A 17,701-nucleotide genomic window follows, 5' to 3' on the forward strand; every position below is an offset into this window, starting at 1 on the left:
ACCATTTTGTTGTTGACTCTGAAGGAGCTTGACTCCCTGAAGGAAATGTTTTTGACTGGAGGAATAGAGTTTTTCTTTAGTTTGTCTTCTGTGTAAATAAGAGGAACATGAAGCACAAATGTTACACTGGTTCTTATTGATTAAAATCCTAGCAAGTTAAACAGTTTTATAGTTGGCTAGCTTAGTTGTCTCAGAGCTGCTGTGCTGCTAATCACAGGGAGGCCAAGCCTGAGGTGACACAACCTGTCCTAGTCCTACCTCTCCATAACTCTTCTGTCTCTCTCACTCTCTCTCTGCATCTGCTAACTTTTTTTTTTTTTTGCAATCCCATGACTTTCTCTTCATTCACTGACTTCTTTTTTTTTTTCAATTAAAATCTCCACAAACCTTGTTCTCTTACTTTGTTCTTTATTTGAAATCTTGCAGTATAGAGCAGATATAAGCTCTGAGCTCAAGGGATGTACAATTGGGACCACTCAGATCTTTCCAGAGCATTCATTCTCTCTCAGTGGCTGGGTGCAGCTGGCAAATGTCAGGTTGGCTTTTGTCATGCCACCAAAAGAATCTGAGAAGGAAAAGGGAACAATGCATCTGATGGCCCAAGCCCTCGGGAGCACATCTTCCACTTAGCTGTTTGGGAATCATAGTTACTACTTCATGCCAGGCCAGAGTTTCTCAACTTGACATCTGCATACGAGCTGTAAGGAGAAAGGGGAGCCACAGAAACGGTTAGTAAATTTCTGGATAAATGTGTCTATGTGCATTTTAGGGAGAAGACTCATAACTTTCATTGTATTCTCAAGATTGACTGTGAACCTAATAATGTCAAGAACAACTACCCCATCAATAAGGCAGTGGGTGAGTAGCCTTGTCACTTAGGAAAGAGTCAAAATTCAGCTCTGGATATGGGTTCTTAGTGATTCTCTCTCTCAATCAGGAGTCTTCCTTACCTTTGCAAAGAGTTAGTGAAAACAGCAAAACAAACCATAGTAACCTTTAACTTTTAAATTTTTTCTGTCCAGCTTCTTGTTCAGGGAGTAGATATACATCTAATATACTAATTATTGGGCTTTATTATTATCTACTAGAATTTGGAGAATGTGTCTATTCTAGAGGAAAGACTGTATTGCTTTATTCCTTTCTGTATCTTAAAATTATAGAGTTGGAATAGAGCTAAATGTTCATATAGATCACTTTACAACTCTGGTCCCTGTTGCCTCTCCAGAATCTTCTCTGTAACATTCCCATCAAGAGTCCATATAACCACTTTCAGGGACAGAGAATGCTTTGCTTATTGATTCATTCAGCCATGTACCTGTTACGAACCCCACATTCACCCAATGCCATGGACTCTGGACTCCACTATGTTCTGGAAACTCGAAGGTGAATAGGACCAACAATGCCCTTGTCCTCAGGGAGCTTATAATTCGGCAACCTGGAAGAGAGACATTGAACAGGTGTGAAGAGTGTTGGATCAGGGAGAGCTCCTAGGCTAATGGCAGCAACTCTGTTTTGTGGGTTTCTCCCTGACATATATTCTTTTAACTTTTCTACCTATGCATATACTCTAAGGTAAACAAAATCCTCACAAGATTTTTTAAAACATACACCATCTAGGAGTTTACTCTTCCATTTCCATATCTTTGGGCAGAAATTTTAAATAAGAAACAAAACAGAGATTTGAGTAGTCTGGGGTCTTATTCAGGGTCTGGTGCAGTACTTGCCACATGCACCACCTTCCCTAGCCCCATCCATTCAGTGAGCTCCCAATCATCCTTTGAGACTCAGCTCAAAGGTTTCGTGAGTGGACTTTCCTTTGTTCACCTCCCCGTGTCAAACCTCATGCTCCAGAATGCAGAGACCATGATAGTTCTCTCGGGGGCCTAGGGCAGAAGAACACCCAGCAGGGACTCACTCGTGCTTTGTGGATGAGGAATGAATGGATGAGCGGCTTAGAGGCTAATCAGTAATGAATTCTACAACCATATATCAGTATGAAGCTGAGAGAAACAAGCAGGGAAGCAGGAGGGGCCACAGCAGGAGCTGTCATGGTTGTTCCAGGAAATTGAGGGTCTTTCTAATGTCACAAATTTCATGGATGTTGTGATTACATTTCCCAGTGTATATTTCTCTCCTCCAAATTATAGTAGTTCCTCTGGTTATATAATACTTGACTTACACAAATTTAATATCATGAAAATGGTTGCATAAGAATCATAATCAGATTTTAAAGAGCTAGGAAAGTTTGCGTTACCAGCCAACAAAGCAGTCCAGTGTGATGATGCATATACTGCTAAGGTAGAGAGCTAGATAGGAGATACCTGAAAAGCAGGACTTTGATTTCCATTCTGTGTTTCTGTTATTTTGGCTTTTCAATGTTTTGGCTTATGTTTTTTTTTAATGTTACATTACATTACCTCTCATTATCGAAGTAGACAACCTACAGCAAATTCTTCCCTCATCCCTGCCTCTGAATACTCATGATCTTCTATAGGCCCCTCCCCTTGAGAGAAGACTAGACTTTGTCTTATTACTAACCAATGAATATGGTAAAAGTGATGACATAACACTTATGAGGTTAGGTTATTAAAAGAAAAGATCGTGGTTGTATCTTAGGCCTCCCTCTTTTACTCTTGCATTCACTTACTCTGGCAAAACTGCCATGTTTGGTTCCCATGTAGCAGGGAACCAAAGGATGCACCCACTCAGTAGCAAGCAAAGACCAGAGGCTTTTAACCCAACAGCCTGTCAAATGTGGAATTCTATCAACAATCTTGTGGGAGAGCTTGGGAATAGTTCCTCCTACAGTCAAGCTATTCCTTGAGACTAATAGCTTCAGTTGGCCCCTGGCTTATAGTCTTGTGAAAGAACTTGAGGCACAGACATGTAGCTAAGCTACAATTCTGGATCCAAAGAAATGGTGACACAGTACATGTTTAATGTTTTAAGTTGCTAAGTTTAAGAAGTTTATACAGCAATAGATACCTAATATGTTTTGGTATGATTGGTGGGTGATGCTATTAAGACATCTAAATATAGAGTGACTTTTAAATGGTCAGAAAATGAAGACTGGGAAGATTTAGAGAAAACCTAAGTTAAGCTGAATAGACTACTAATAAAAATTGGAACCGCAATCATACTGAGGGCTCAAAAGGAGGCGAGAAACATGGAACTGGAGAGAGGGAATCTTTGTTAGATGGTGGCAGAGACTTCAGATTTTTGTCCATGGAATTTGGAAAATAGGAAATGTTTTGCCTAATGATCTAGGTAATCTAGCTATGATATTTCTCAGCAAAGGGTTGAAGGTGCTGTCTAGTGTCATTATGTTGCTTTTAGTAAAATATAAGAGGACAGAGATAAACTGAAGGAAGTATGGATAAAGGAAGAGGAACCAGGACTTGGTGAGCTAAGAGAAGGAAGATAGGGCAGCCCCAAATCAAATAGGATGCTATGAAGAAGGGGAATTTGAAAACCCTCAGTTTCTTAAGATGAAAAATGCTGCTGTAGTTTCAGAATTGCCTTCTGAGCACAGATCAAATTCAGGACGTTGCTGGGACCTTCTGCCACTTGAACCTTCAGATAAGACTGCAACCTCAATGGACTTTTTATTGTGTCCTTGTGAGAACCTTGAGGCAGAGATATACAATTAAGCTGTGTCCAGATTACTGACACCACAGACTATGAGATAGTGTTTGCTGTTTTAAATTGTAAAATTTTGGGGGTGATTTATTCTGCAGCAAAAGACAATTAATACTATCATCATCATCATCTTCTTCATCATATAATTGTGCAGACAGAAGAATGTTCATCTTTCACTATGGTAAGGCAAACAGACTCTCAATATCAACAACATGAGGCAGTTTGAGGTGGTGTTACTGAATTGTAAAGGAATGGATTCAAACTAAAAATCTCAGCAAAAGAAACAATCAATAATGTGAAGTGAGAGCCTACAGACTGGGAGAAAATCCTTATCACATACACCTCAGAAAAAGCATTAATTTCTAGGATATATATTAAAAAACTCAAAAACTTAACATCAAAAAACCAAATAACCTAAATCAATAAATGGGCTAAGGAACTGAACAGACACTTCACAGAAGAAGATATACAATTGATCAACAAATATATGAAAAACTATTCAACATCTCTAGCAATTTGAGAAATGTAAATCAAAACTACTTTAAGATTTCATTTCACTCCAATCAGAATGACAATTATCAAGAATACAAGCAACCATTAATGTTGGTGAGGATGTGGGGAAAAAAGTGCACTCATACATTATTGGTGAGAATGCAAAATGGTGCAACCATTATGGAAAGCAGTATGGAGATTCTTCAGAAAACCTGGAATGGAGCTACCATTTAACCCAGCAATTCCACTGGTTGGTTTATATCCAAAGAACTTAAATCAACATACTACAGAGATGCAGCCAAATCAATGTTTATAGCCCCTCAACTCACAATAGCTAAAATATGGAACCAACCTAGGTGCCCTTCAACAGATGAATGGATAAAGAAAATGTGAGATATGTATGTGTGTGTGTGTGTGTGTGTGTGTGTGTGTGTGTGTGTATTACTCAGCTTTAAAGAAGAATAAAATTCTGGCATTTGCAGGTAAATGGATAGAGTTAGAAAATATCATGCTAAGTGAAATAAGCCAAACCCCCAAACCAAAGGCTGAATGTTTTCTCTGATATGTGGACACTAATTCACAATAAAGGCTGGGGGATAGGGAAGAACAGAGTACTTTATATTAGGCAGAGGCAAGTGAAGGAAGGGGGGGTATGTGTGTAGAAAGGATAGTAGAGTGAAACAGACGTTATTACCTCATGTACATATATGACTGCATGACTGATATGATCCTACAATATGTATAATCAGAAAAACGAGAACTTACATTTATGTATGATCTATCAAAATGTATAAATGCATTCTACTGTCATGTACAACAAATTAGAACAAATTAAAAAATTAAAAAAAAAGAAAAAAGTGGGTCTTGAAACATGAAAAAGACGTTCCTTTTTCAATTCAGTAATACCACCTTATTGAGTGGTATTAATTATGAGCCATAGTTAACTGGCCCGTTTTATCAGGATTTCTTGCTAAAATCTTAAGATGGAATATAATTGACTCAGCTTATGATTAATAGTAAGATAAGTGGCCATGCTCACTTCTATCCCATCAGCTGTCCTTTACTTAATGGATTAAGTAAAAGTTTACATATTGAATGTTGTAGCCCTAAAAAATCAGCAAGTTCAAAAGGAAATACCTAAGGAGACCAACATCAGGGATTTTGCAAGAATAGAATATACCAAATCAACTAAACACCTGTTATAAAGATCAAGGTTTACAGGTCGCAGCCATAAGAACAATGCTTCTTATTAGTGCTTTGGCATGCCACTTTTAAATATGAGCAGTGTATTAGTTCATTTTCTGTTCTTGTAACAAAGCATCTGAGGTTGGGTACTTGATTTTTTTTTAAAGAGGTTTATTTAGCCCATGGTTTTAGAGGCTGAAAGATTAGGTGGCTCCATCTTGTTTGGTTTCTGGTGAAAGTCTCATGGCAGATGGCATTAAAATGGTAGGAGTATGTGTGGAAGAGATCACATGGTGAGACAGGAAACCTGGGGGGATTCAGGGGCTACATTTGCACTTTTTTTTTTTATAACAATTTGCTCTTCCAAGAGCTAGTGTACTTTGCAAGAGTGTCATTAATCCCTTCTGAAGACAATGTCCCTGTGACCTAATTGCCTTGTACTAGACCCTACCTCTGAAATGTTCCATCACCTCTCAATATCACCACACTCTTAAGCTTCTTGCAAAGAACCTTGGGGGACACACTCCAACCATAGCAGGCAGATACCCAGATATTTGAGGAAAGTAAAATGAAAGATGTCAACCAAAAGAAACAATGAGCAAAGATAATTGGAAGGAAATGGAAATTGTGCAGGAAGAAGAAAACTTCAAAGAAGTTCATCAAACTGCTTAGAGAGCTAAAACCCAGAATATGATGTTATGAAGAAGGAACATTTGGAGATCACAAATACTTCCTGGAAATTTAAAATTTGGTAGTAGAAACAAAAGAGTAGTAGAATCCAAAGACTATATGATCAAAGATGACAGGGATTTTTTTTCCCCCATAGTGGCACTTCCAGTGCCTTTAATGTTGCTTGGCACATAGTAGGTATTCAAAAACGTATGGAATAAATAAATGATGGTAAAGTTGGGTAAATCTTTCTGGAGCAGAGCAAAAAGACAGACATGAAAAATGGGAGGGGGAAAAGTAAAGAAAATCAAAGCAAAGGGCCTGTAGGAGATCCAACATTCAAATAATGGGAACTCCAGAAGGAAGAACAGATAAGTCAGGGGGGGAAATTGTTAAAAATATCATGCAGTAAAAGCTCATTGAAGTTAATGACATGAGTTTCTGGAATCGGCACAGTGGAGGAAAACAGAGCTATGGAAGGCATATCATGGTAAAATTTTAGAACATTTAAGACAGCCATCCTGGAAGCTAAAAGACAATGGAACAATACTTTGAAAATCTAAAGGGAAAGTAATTTCCAACCAAGAGTTCTATATTCAAACAGTCACTTAAATATTAAGGCAGGATAGAGACATCTTAAGACATTCAAGCCTCAAGAAATTTGTGAATTTGTTTCCTCTGTGTCCCTTTTCCTATGAAGCTACTAAAGGGCCCATTGTGCCAAGAAAGAGGAAATAAACTAAGAAAAAAAAAAAAAGACATAGAATCTGAGAAAAGGACTCCAACACAAGACTGAGGTGGAGGAAATACCCAGCACAATGGGAAAAAGAACTTCTCAAAAGGACAGCAGTAGCAGGCCTGGTGAACAACCAATCCAGACCAAGCAAGCCCAAAGGCTCCAGGGAGATTTTCTCAGTAACATGAAGTCGATAGAATAGCTGGTGTGTATGAACATGTTGAGAGATTCACACAAGTGGACAAGTATTTGGAGTTGAATTGGTGATAGGCACATAGAAACAAGACCATTATTATTATTATTATTATTACTATTATATTTTGGTACTGGGGAATGAACTCAGGATCTGAACCAGTGCTGCATCACTGAGCTATATTCCCAGTCCTTTCATTATTATGTATGGAGATTGGGTCCTGCTAAGTTGCCCTGCTAAGTAGAAATTGTTTTCCTCCTGTTGCAGCCACCCAAGTAGTGGGATCACAGGCGAGCACTATTTTGCCTGGCCCAACTGGACCTTTGTTAAGTACAGGGGAAATAAAATGTGCAAGACTGGAAAGCAAGAATAGTATACAGTGGCTTGCTCTGAAGAATATCTACATAGCAGTAAAGAAAGTAGACATTATATATTGATCTTGCCAAATTCACCTTCTGAGTCTATGAGGCAAATGGGGACAGGGAGATGGGAAAGGGGGCATTAAATGGTAGAACTAGGAAAAAGAGAAAAAGGAGTAAAATTTTCATCTTCTAGATAGACCAACAGAGAATAAAAAATGTATTTTTTTGGTAGCAATGCAGGTATGTTATTTACTGACATAGAAAGAGAAAATCATGTAAAAGAGTTGAAAATGTTTACCTCTAGGGAGGGAAAAGGAATGGAGATTGTGGTAATGGTAGAGGACATGCTGTTTATAATAATCAGACTTATAGAACTATTTGCTCTTTAAACTATGTGCATATAAATCTTTGATTAAAAAGATTAAATTAGTACAAAATAAAAGAAAATAGGGAAGTAAACCGGGTGGCAGAAAAAGAACAGGATGGATCAGTTTATAAATAGCAGGACAGTGATTTAGCATGGAAAATGAAAATACTAAAAAGCTATGAAGGTAACCAAAAGCCTCTCTTCCATTCCACATGAAATATATTTTTCCTGCCTGAACTGAGAAGATTATTTTGGATGATAGTTTATAAAAGAGATTGTGAAAGAGGTATGTCGAACCAAAAAGCAGCATTTTTTTTTTTTTTTTTTTTTACTTAGGCAAGGGTGTGGAAGACCATCCGGAACAATAGAGTCCACAAGTCAAGGAGATCTATCTCTTGGAAGAATGATTTTAAGGACGACTTTAAACTTCCTTTGTAGAAAATAACCTTTCAAAATGACTATTTTGTGACTCCAAACCAAATTAAGATGTTTATCTATTAAGCATCTAATGCCAGAAAAACCCTAGCTAAGGTCTTAGACATAGACCATGTTACTTACTTTCACACCAACACTGAGAGAAGGATGTCATCCCTAATATATGTAGGGGAAGAATCTGAGCGCAGAGAGGTTAACTCCCTGTAGCACTGCACTTGTTGAGTAGCTGCTATCTACTGGGTATGAGCCTGAGTCTGAGTGAGTCCAAATCTGGGTCTGGAATAAACAGGCAGAATTCCCTTCCTGTGACATCTTGGTGGGCACACCTGGTCCAAGACTATGGATTTAATGATGTGCAGGGTAGAGACCTCCTGCCTCCAAAATCATGAGAGGCTGTGGGTACAGAAGATGGAGCAATGGACCAGGTGGCAGGTGGTTGGGTTTGAGTCTGGGCTCAACCCCTAAGTTGCCAAGTGGCACAAGTTCCTTTATTTCTCTGGGCCTCTACGTTTTTCATCTTTTTCTCTTCTTGAATACTAGGTAATTCTCTAATTCATCCTTGATACACAATATATGTGATAGGGACCTAAGAGGTCAAGAACAGCCACAGTGACTTCTGGCATTCCATTTGCTTATTTGACAGTTGTCATTGAGCATAATGATAGTGGTGGAAGATCATGTTATCTAGTAAATACTGATAAAGCACTGACTATGTGTTGGAACTGACAGAGAACATGGACATGAACAAGACGTGATCTTCACCTTCCAGAAACTCTGAGTATAATAGGGGAGATGGTCATATGAACAAATGACTGTGCCGACATGTTTTGTCTATGAAAGACAAAACACAGTTGTTACAGAAGGAAGTGGTCAGAAATGGCTGCCCAGAGAAGAGACATGAATTACTCTTGACAGATGAGTTTTGTGTTTGCTAGGAAGATAGGATTAGGGAGGAAGAGTGGTGCAGGGTGGCAGGAAGAGCATGGTAGGTAGAGGAAAGGCAGCGTGAAGCAACAGGTTATGTTCAGAAACCTGCAGAGTGAAGAATGTGGGCCTAAGCTTCTGAACCCAGGAGGAACACACCTAGGTGTTAGGGCTAGGAGGTTGAGGGAGTTCCACCAAATGGTGGGGAATGTGGTGGCAGATTTTTCCATAGTGGAATGGCAGCTTAGGAGGGCCACCAAGAAAAGAAGGATAAGGATGGGAAGCACAGGCAGTGTGGGGATGAGGCTGGATGATCAGGGGCTGCATTTTGGTCAGAGCTGAATAGGGAAGGGATAGAATGGGGAGGGTGGGATTCAGTGACACTGGCTTCCTAGGCCAGTAGAGGCCATCACCCCAGGCGGGTTAAAGGCAGTGGGAGCTGCCGATCTGTGGTCCTGCTGCTGGTGGCAGCTTTTGCTTAGGTTCCCAGCTGGTGTGTGTGAGAGAGACTTCTGCACGGAAGGAATTGAGCTTTGAGAAGTTCCCTGCTCATATGGCTTGGAAGGATCCAGCTGGCACAAGAGATGCCCTTCTCTGATGGAAAGTTTTTGATCTCTTGGAACCTGTTTTCTCTACCAAGAAGAGGAGATGGTGATGACAGTAACAATGATTCCTGGGATTGTACTGAGGAGGAACAAAATGAGCTTCTGTGGGTGAGACAGTAGAATGAGCTGTAAAGAATTGTGCAGACTGGAGTTATTTTAAACTTCGCTCTCTTTGGTCCTCTCCACTCTATGCTCCCGTTGCCTCTCTGAAGGAGGTGGAGTATATGCTCTGACTTTGAAATTAAGTTTGAGTTAACCTTGCACTTTCCAGTTGCCAAATCTCCTTTCAGGAATCGGTTGTCTTTGTGTTGAATTGCACAGCAGTACTGAGCTGGATGACATATTCATTCTCTTGAGCATTGAAAACCTACTTGCTTTTTTGTGGTTTCTATCATTCTGTTGCTTAGAATGATCAGAGCATTTGGTATTTGATAATTCAGCTTTTTGAACTCATATATTTATATAAAATGTTTCATTTAAAAATAATTCAAGCCACAAATTTGTGTGTGTGTGCATGCATGTGTGTGTGTGTGTGTGTATGCACACATCTCTGTAGGTGTGACCTTTTATTCCTTAGAAAGTGGAAAGAACAAAGTATGATTCTAGGATTTTATTTTGGGTAGACTTGATCATAACACCTTTACTTCCTTTCTATCATTTCCCAAAAGCAGCATGGCTAAAGCCTTCCAAGAGAGGTTTCTTAATATTGGAGGAATTGGTGGTGTGTTCAATGCCTTCAAAATCTGGACCCTATTACTGGACCCCTGGTTTTGCAATGAATATCTATCCACTCCATTCTGATCAACTCCTCTTGAGGATGCCTAGGAGGCACTTGTGTGTGCTTTAACACTTTCTTCTAAAGCTGAGGTAATTTGAGGAGTCTAGCATTGTCGACTGGCATCAGAAGGCATATGTTCAGTGATGGTATGCAGGAAATATGGTCTGGTAAGGCATACAGGGTGGTATATGTTCTGCCGAATAGTTTATCATTAACTTTAATATGGATTCCTTTTTACCTCTTCTCTATTCCCCTGATATTGCTCCCTTGAGCCTGTCAAAGGTATTTTCTAGAGAGAGACCCACCCCCGTTTTCTCAAGTAAAGATTTTGCTATAAAAATACACATTAAAATTGAGCCCAGGAATCCTTCTGAATTGGAAGCTCCCCCAGTGATTACTTTGATTCCCAGCTCCCTACGGGCTATTGTCTGGTACTTTTTGCTATTCACCATCTTCTTCCTGTCCTGCTCTACATCTATCTACCTCAGAGCTTTCACTTAATTATAACTGGGTCTTACCAAAGCTTAGGGGCACTGAATTACCTTAAGGTACTCTTCTTCCTTCAGCCCCCATAGTTAATTGGCCCATTTTATCAGAATTTCCTGTTAAAATCTTAAGATGAAATTAGCTTGGCTCATAATTAATTCTGAGATAAGTGGCCATGCTCACTTCTGTCCAGTCAGCTGTGGTTGTGAGGCATGAGGCTCTGCTTCACCAAACACTGCCATCTATGTTAGGACAAACTGTGGCAGGCAGAACCTGTCCTTGTCATCTCCAGTACAGATGCTGTTGAGACAGAGAAATGTATAAGAACTGCAGAGTGCCCTTCCGGCCAGAGGACTGTGACTAAACATTTTAATAAATTAAAAACTAAATCTAGACTCTAGTAGGAGCTGAATAATGGCCTTTGTATTTATTTTGCATTAAAATTTTATGGTGACTAGATTATGCTGCAGGTACTAATAGTCTCCCAAGCAGTTAGGAACAAAGCATCTCTAAAAGTCAAGTCAGTGTCTGCTCTCTCCAGATATCCCTTGGTCTTCTCAGTTATTCCCCTACTATAGGGCAACTGGCCCAACTCAAATTCCCAGTGCAACTTGGAAGAGTTGCTCATGAGATGAAAGTTTCCGCTAATAGAAGTAATCCATTCGTCAGATACTTCCAGATACGAAGGTAATTTCCAGCAAAGGTTTTTGTGGCATTAATTTGTTTTACTCTGACAACTTGATTAATCAGTTTTATTGTGACAACTTGTTTTGCTGCAATGCTGCCTAATCAGGGAGCTGTCACCAAAATACTTTATGGCTTCCCTATTTTCCATCACAAATCAAAAACTCCAGCAACAGCTCACCAACATAAGAAGCAGTGATAATTAAAATGCATTCCGACAGAATTAGGAGGCATTCAGTTGGATGATGTTATTAGGAGAGATTGCACTTGCAGAGAAAGGAACAATCAGATGGCACTCTTTCTAAGTAATTATGTAGCTTCCCTGGTGAATCCCAAATGCCACACCTGTGTAAAAGTTCAGGGTGTGATCTGAGAGCATTGTACACACCTCTGCTGGATGCCCACAGTTTCCCCTGCTGGATCTGGGAAGAACAGTGCCTGTGCACTTGGCTGATCATCAGGTGCAGTCCCATTAGGAGTCATCCAACAGATAGCAGGAAATAGGGGAAGCTTGTTAGGAACAGAGCACTATAGAGGAATTCAGGAAGATCACTCCCACCTGCTTTTTGGAGTTCTGCAGGGATTGAGGGAAGGGTTGGGAAGAATGGTGGGGAGTTTAGGAGACAAAGAGGAAGGTATGTGGGTTTGCATCTTCCAGGGGAGATATAGTTAAGTGATTGTTTTAGTCAGTTTTTTCATTGTTGTGACCAAAATACCCAAAAAGAACAATATAGAGGAGAAAAAGTTTATCTTAGCTCTTATTTTCAGAGATCTCAGTTTATAGATGACCAACTGCATTGCTCTGGGCCCAAGGTGAGACAGGACATCATGGCAAAAGGGCATGGAGGAAAAAAGCAGCTCAGAAAATGGTAACTGGGAAGCAGAGAGAGATTTACTCACCAGAGACAAAATACAAACCTCAAAGGCATACCCCCAGTTACCTACCTCCTCCAGTCATACACTATGTGCCTACAGTTCTTGCCCTACAATTAATCCATATCAGTGGATTAATGCACTGATTAATATAAGGTTCTCATAACCCAATCATTTCACCTCTAAACTTTCTTGCATTGTCTTACACATGAGCTTTTGGGGAACGCCTCATGTCTCAGCCATACAGTGATCATTTTAAAGATTCATGGAAATTTACTTTCCTGCCTTTTTGCTTCTATTATACCTACAGATGGTGAGGTGCTGCATTGAATGCACTGTCTCACAGCAATATGACATCTAGTAGGTTGTTAATGTTTATAAAAAACAGAACATAATAATCATGTCTACTCTTTCTCAAGTGCTTACAATGTGGTGGCTATTGTATAAGCACCTCTATATACGTTGAATTATGTAGTCATCATTACAACCTGTTCCATGTTTTCAGGGAGGGAAACTGAGACTCACAGAGGTTAAGTCACTTGTCCAATATTTCCTAGAAAGTGAGTAAATTGTAGACCTACTGTTCAAACTCAGGTCAGTCTGAGTGCAAAGCTCAAGTTTTTATACTGGGCTCTCTCAGGGCTCCTACGACTGTCTTTCTGCTGGGGGCAACCTGATTTCCCTCTTGCAGAAAATGGCACTAGCTGGATGAAATGGTTGCCATCTGTTTGGATGCAGGTGGAGAGGCATCCTGACTCATGGTCAGGTGGGTGTGTGCAGCAGGTTCGACCATGTGTGCAGAAGCGTGAGGGCAGGAGAGACCAGCTCCTCTTGCGCTAGGCAGCTTGTCTCCTTGCCATCCTGAGTTATGAATGGGCCATGAGTGCTTTCCTGGGGAGGGTCCTGATTTGCTAGAGCTATGGAGATGAGTATTATGATAAGCAGGACATTTATGGCCCCAGATGCCACAGGGCACAAAAGTCAATATGTTACATGCTCGTCTAGCATGTTTGACTCTAATGGAACAGGTTGGAAATAATTGGCTTTTAAAGAAATGCTGCATTTCATTTCATTTCAGTCAGAAGGCACATACCCGCTGGGTGGTTGTAACTGCAGCCTCCTTTCTGAGATGGGCACGTCGGGGCTGGTGGGGAAAATAGATGTATATGTGGAGGGAGCAAGATGGCAAAGAAGGTGTCTCCATGAGGAATTGTGGAAACCTGGATATTTTTCATGGTTGTGAAGGATTCTCAATATATCATGAGTCCTTTGGCAGCTAGTATTTTTATTTCTGGTGGTATTTTCTTAGATACGTGGTCAATTATTTCCCTACTAGCTGATCAAGGTATAGCATCCCTGTCCTTGGATGGGTGGAAAGGATTTCTCTCTTCCTCCTCCATTGATTCCCAGCTGAAGTCTATGGAATGGTGAATGGCACAAGGCTTAACAGTGGTTTTAGAATCAAGGAAAGGATGTACTTTTATGTCAGAGTTGAGGTGGTAAAACAGAAACTAAACTACTTCTACCAGGAGAACTGGATGTAGGGAATTGATTAAACAGGTGTTGGGGGACTGAAAAAGCAATAGGATAATCCTGAGGTAACAGAGGCAGTAATTACATGAAGGAGAGATCATCTTTGGACTGGGAGAAACAAAGGAAGGAGGTTGGGACTATCAGAACCCAAAATCTCTGAGGAAGACCCCATGTTATTGGGATGCAGACCTGGAGAAGGGGGCTTTCTCTTTCTGGCACTAATCCCCAGGAGCACATAGGAGGTGCCTGAACCATGTGAATCTGGCGGGTCAGACTTCTGAGGAAGGTGATCTACCTGGATGGTGCTGGTACCTTTGAGGAATGCAGTGAGACCGATTCTGGGAGTGTGACAAGAAGGTGGAAAATGGAAACAACTTCCATTGTTACTAGCTACCAGTGCCTGGGGGAGGAACATCACCATTACAGTGGTGACATCAAATGAAAATGGAAGTGGAGAGGGAGGAGCATTGCCTCCTTCCTGGAACCATCCAGAGTCTCTCTGACTCCCCCTATTGGCAAAGCCTAATAGGACAGGCTGGTAAAGCAGAGTTATGTTTTGCAGGGTCCCAGTCCTAGTGTGGAGTATAGAAAGGCAGGTGTGGAACTGAGAGACAAGAGCTTAATAATAGGAACAAACTTTACAATATAGCGTAGTTGCTTAAAGCATGCAAGAAACAAGATCAGATTTGACGAGTCTTTTGTGTTTAATGTCACTACTCATTACGGGCTCTGGAGGACAAGGAGAACCATGCCGAGATTTGCTGCACTTGCTCTGGCTCTTTGTGGCCTCTTCTGATAAGATTCTGGTTAAATATATTAAGAATTTAATCTAACCTTACTGTGTTTGTGATTTCTTCCTGCTAATCTGGAGTCCACAAAACAAAACTGCAATTGGGGCAAATGTGATTGGCACCAAATTTATATCACCAGGTATGGATTTCGGAAGAAGTATCAGAAGAACGAAGATGAAAATGGAGACCTGAGAACATTTTAGTCAAGACCATTGCATGAGAGATGTAGAAACAGCTTAAGATAGGAAAGCTGACTTCAAAAGGAAAAGTGAAGATCTAGTATGATGTTATTACTTTCACATATGTGAGCTAATCTTTGTTGTTACAGAAAACTTTTTAGACTGTGATCTTGGCTTTTACTGGTTCATGCAAGTCAAATGAGTTCTTAAAAATGGCTTTCAGGGGATAGAGTGTCAGAAATAAGTATATGCTTCATGAAGGTGAATATTAAGTCAAATATGAAAAATGCCAAGTTGAAATAGTCTCAAGATAGTTCAACTAAAGCGTTAAATAACTAACTTTGGCCATAACTTAAAAAAAAATGACTATTCTGAAATGTAACTAAGAAAAACAGCAGGTGATGGACCCAGCTTGAACAATTAGGATTGGAAAGTTCCTCTCCAAGATCAGCGGTTTAGGGAAGGTCACAGCCTCTTCTCCTTCATGTGGATCACTTTAGAACTTTGACTTAAGCCCACAGTTTCTGCAACTTGCTAAGGACAATGGCTCTCTTGGGCAGTTTCTGTCAGGCCCATAGCAGACTCATGCCATGCCATAGTCGGGCCCAGATGAGCAGAGAGAGGCAAAGAGAGAGATCTGGGATTGATTAATTAATTAATTAATCTGTGGGATTAAATGAGGGAGTGCTCAAACAGCTGGATCTCACAAGGGAGGCAGACCAATTCTGCCCACAGCTAGACTGAAGTCAGTTCAGGCCAGCAGGTCCCCTCCTCTCTGAGGGGCTGGTGTTTCCCTGTGGAAGTGACATATGCTAGTGTCTGCCATATTAAATGCACAAAACAGATAGCCAAGGACATCTCTTTACCTATAGCTACTTGATCATACAAAAGGAGACACTCCATAATCATTGTTTCTTCAGAAGATATTTTATCCTAAATAATTAAATTCCCAGAAATTTATGGATATTTTCTTAAAAAATTAAATGCAGAGTGGATTTGGTCTCCCCCAATCCAAGCAGGCAATTTAATACCTGATCAATTTACTTGGATTTGACAAAACAGCTCACACTTTGTGACTCCAATAAGTCCTAACCCGAAGAAAGTGACTACATTCCTCTGGTGGCTGGCCAGTGATAGCAGAATGCGGACTACAATCACGGCGATTGTTGGTCTATGTGAGGAAGCAGGTTTCTTGCTACAAAGACAAATTGACTCAAACTTATTTTGATTGTTACTGGAATTGATGCTGAGGGTGATGAGAATGTCATATGCATATAATGCTGGAACTAAAGTGTGTTCCATCTCAAGTGTCTTTTGTTTGATTTTGCCCTTGAGTATCCCAGTCAGTGATGCATAGCTGTTAAGGTTCTAATAGAATTGTTCTACCTGAACTTTTGGGAAAATTATTAAAAGCCAGTTATAATTCTTGATTTTATTTTAGTTGCATTCTCATATTTTTAAAAATGGGAGTTTAAATAGTTGAATTGGCATACAACGCATAAAATGAATACCTATTTATCCAAAGGAAATCATAGTTCAAAACTAAAGCTATCTCGGGAGGCTGAGGCAGGAGGATGGCAAGTTCAAAGCCAGTCTCAGCAACTTAGCAAGGCTCTAAGCAACTCAGCAAGACTCTATCTCTAAATAAAATATTAAAGTGGGCTGGGGATGTGACTCAGTGGTAAAGTGCCCCTGGGTTCAATCACTATACCAAAAACAAACAAATGAAAAACAAAACCATACAACAAACTAAAGCTATGATAAAAATTAATGATTATGGTGATCATGAGAATGAAGAGTTACATAAGATTTATTTTTGCACCTCCAGGGATTGAACCCAGGTTTTGCATATGCTGGGCAAATATTCTACTGCTGAGATACACCCCCAGCCTTTTTTATTTTATTTTGAGATAGGGTCATGCTAAGTTGCTCAGGATGGCTTCAGATTTATGATCCTCCTGCTTCAGCCTCCTAGGTTGTTGGAATTCCAGGCCTGTGCCACTGTGCTCAGTTAGTGGAGATTTTAAAATAAAAACTGTGGATCCAGTATTTATCTATATCTCACTTTTTTTTTTTTTTTTTGCTATTGCTACGTACTGCTTGAGATTCCTTTGAGAATCCAGGTATCTTAAACATTTGCATTTTTTTTGTTTGTTTTTGGTAATTCTCTGGAGGGTGATTGGGATTGCAGCTTCCTTTTAGATAGTTAGTGCTTGCATGGTGTTGATGAGGGGAAGCTAATAAACCTGCACATATTTTGGAGACAGTTTCAGTGTGGGAGCCAAAAATCAAAAGAAGAAAGGAAAATGGGAAATTTAAATCTGAGGGCAAGAAAGTAATTTAGACAAATGATTTGGCATTAGAACATATGACATGGTATAGCACATTTAAAGCAAGATTTTAAAAAATTCTTGGAAGTAGAGGCCAACTGAAAATAACATGAATTCTACTTTATGGGAAAAAAAATCTCTATTCTGCTGTCACTAGTTTACCTCATGTAATCATGTGAAACAATAAAATCTGCTTTTCTAGTCATATGCTGGTCTCTGCTACTATAGTCCTCAAAATATTCCTTGGAGAATAGCCAATTCTGTGTTTGGGGAATGAAAATCTGAGCTCTTACAACACTATCAATTTCAAAATAGTAAATAGCGGTGGTGCATTACACAAGTTAGGAAACACCTCAGGTCTATGGTGAGGTTCAAATGGATCAAATAAAATGAATTGTACTGATGCAAGTCAGTTGATGGTGCCAGATGACAGAAGTTAT

The 17,701-nt window shown here is 39.9% G+C and overlaps 1 long non-coding RNA gene across 1 annotated transcript in view; it reads right to left on the reverse strand.

Moving 5' to 3' along the window:
- Nucleotides 1-418: 418 nt before the first annotated feature.
- Nucleotides 419-17,701, reverse strand: part of LOC124958228 (uncharacterized) — a 35,367-nt gene continuing 18,084 nt past the window's right edge. Inside the window, exons 2-3 of the long non-coding RNA XR_007103849.1 lie at nucleotides 1,316-1,435; nucleotides 419-698 (exon numbers count right to left, since the gene is read on the reverse strand). This is a non-coding gene — a long non-coding RNA (uncharacterized LOC124958228). The remainder of the gene's footprint in view (nucleotides 699-1,315; nucleotides 1,436-17,701) is intronic.

This window comes from Sciurus carolinensis, chromosome 11 (genome assembly GCF_902686445.1).
Source record: "Sciurus carolinensis chromosome 11, mSciCar1.2, whole genome shotgun sequence".
NCBI classification, from domain to species: Eukaryota; Metazoa; Chordata; class Mammalia; order Rodentia; family Sciuridae; genus Sciurus; species Sciurus carolinensis.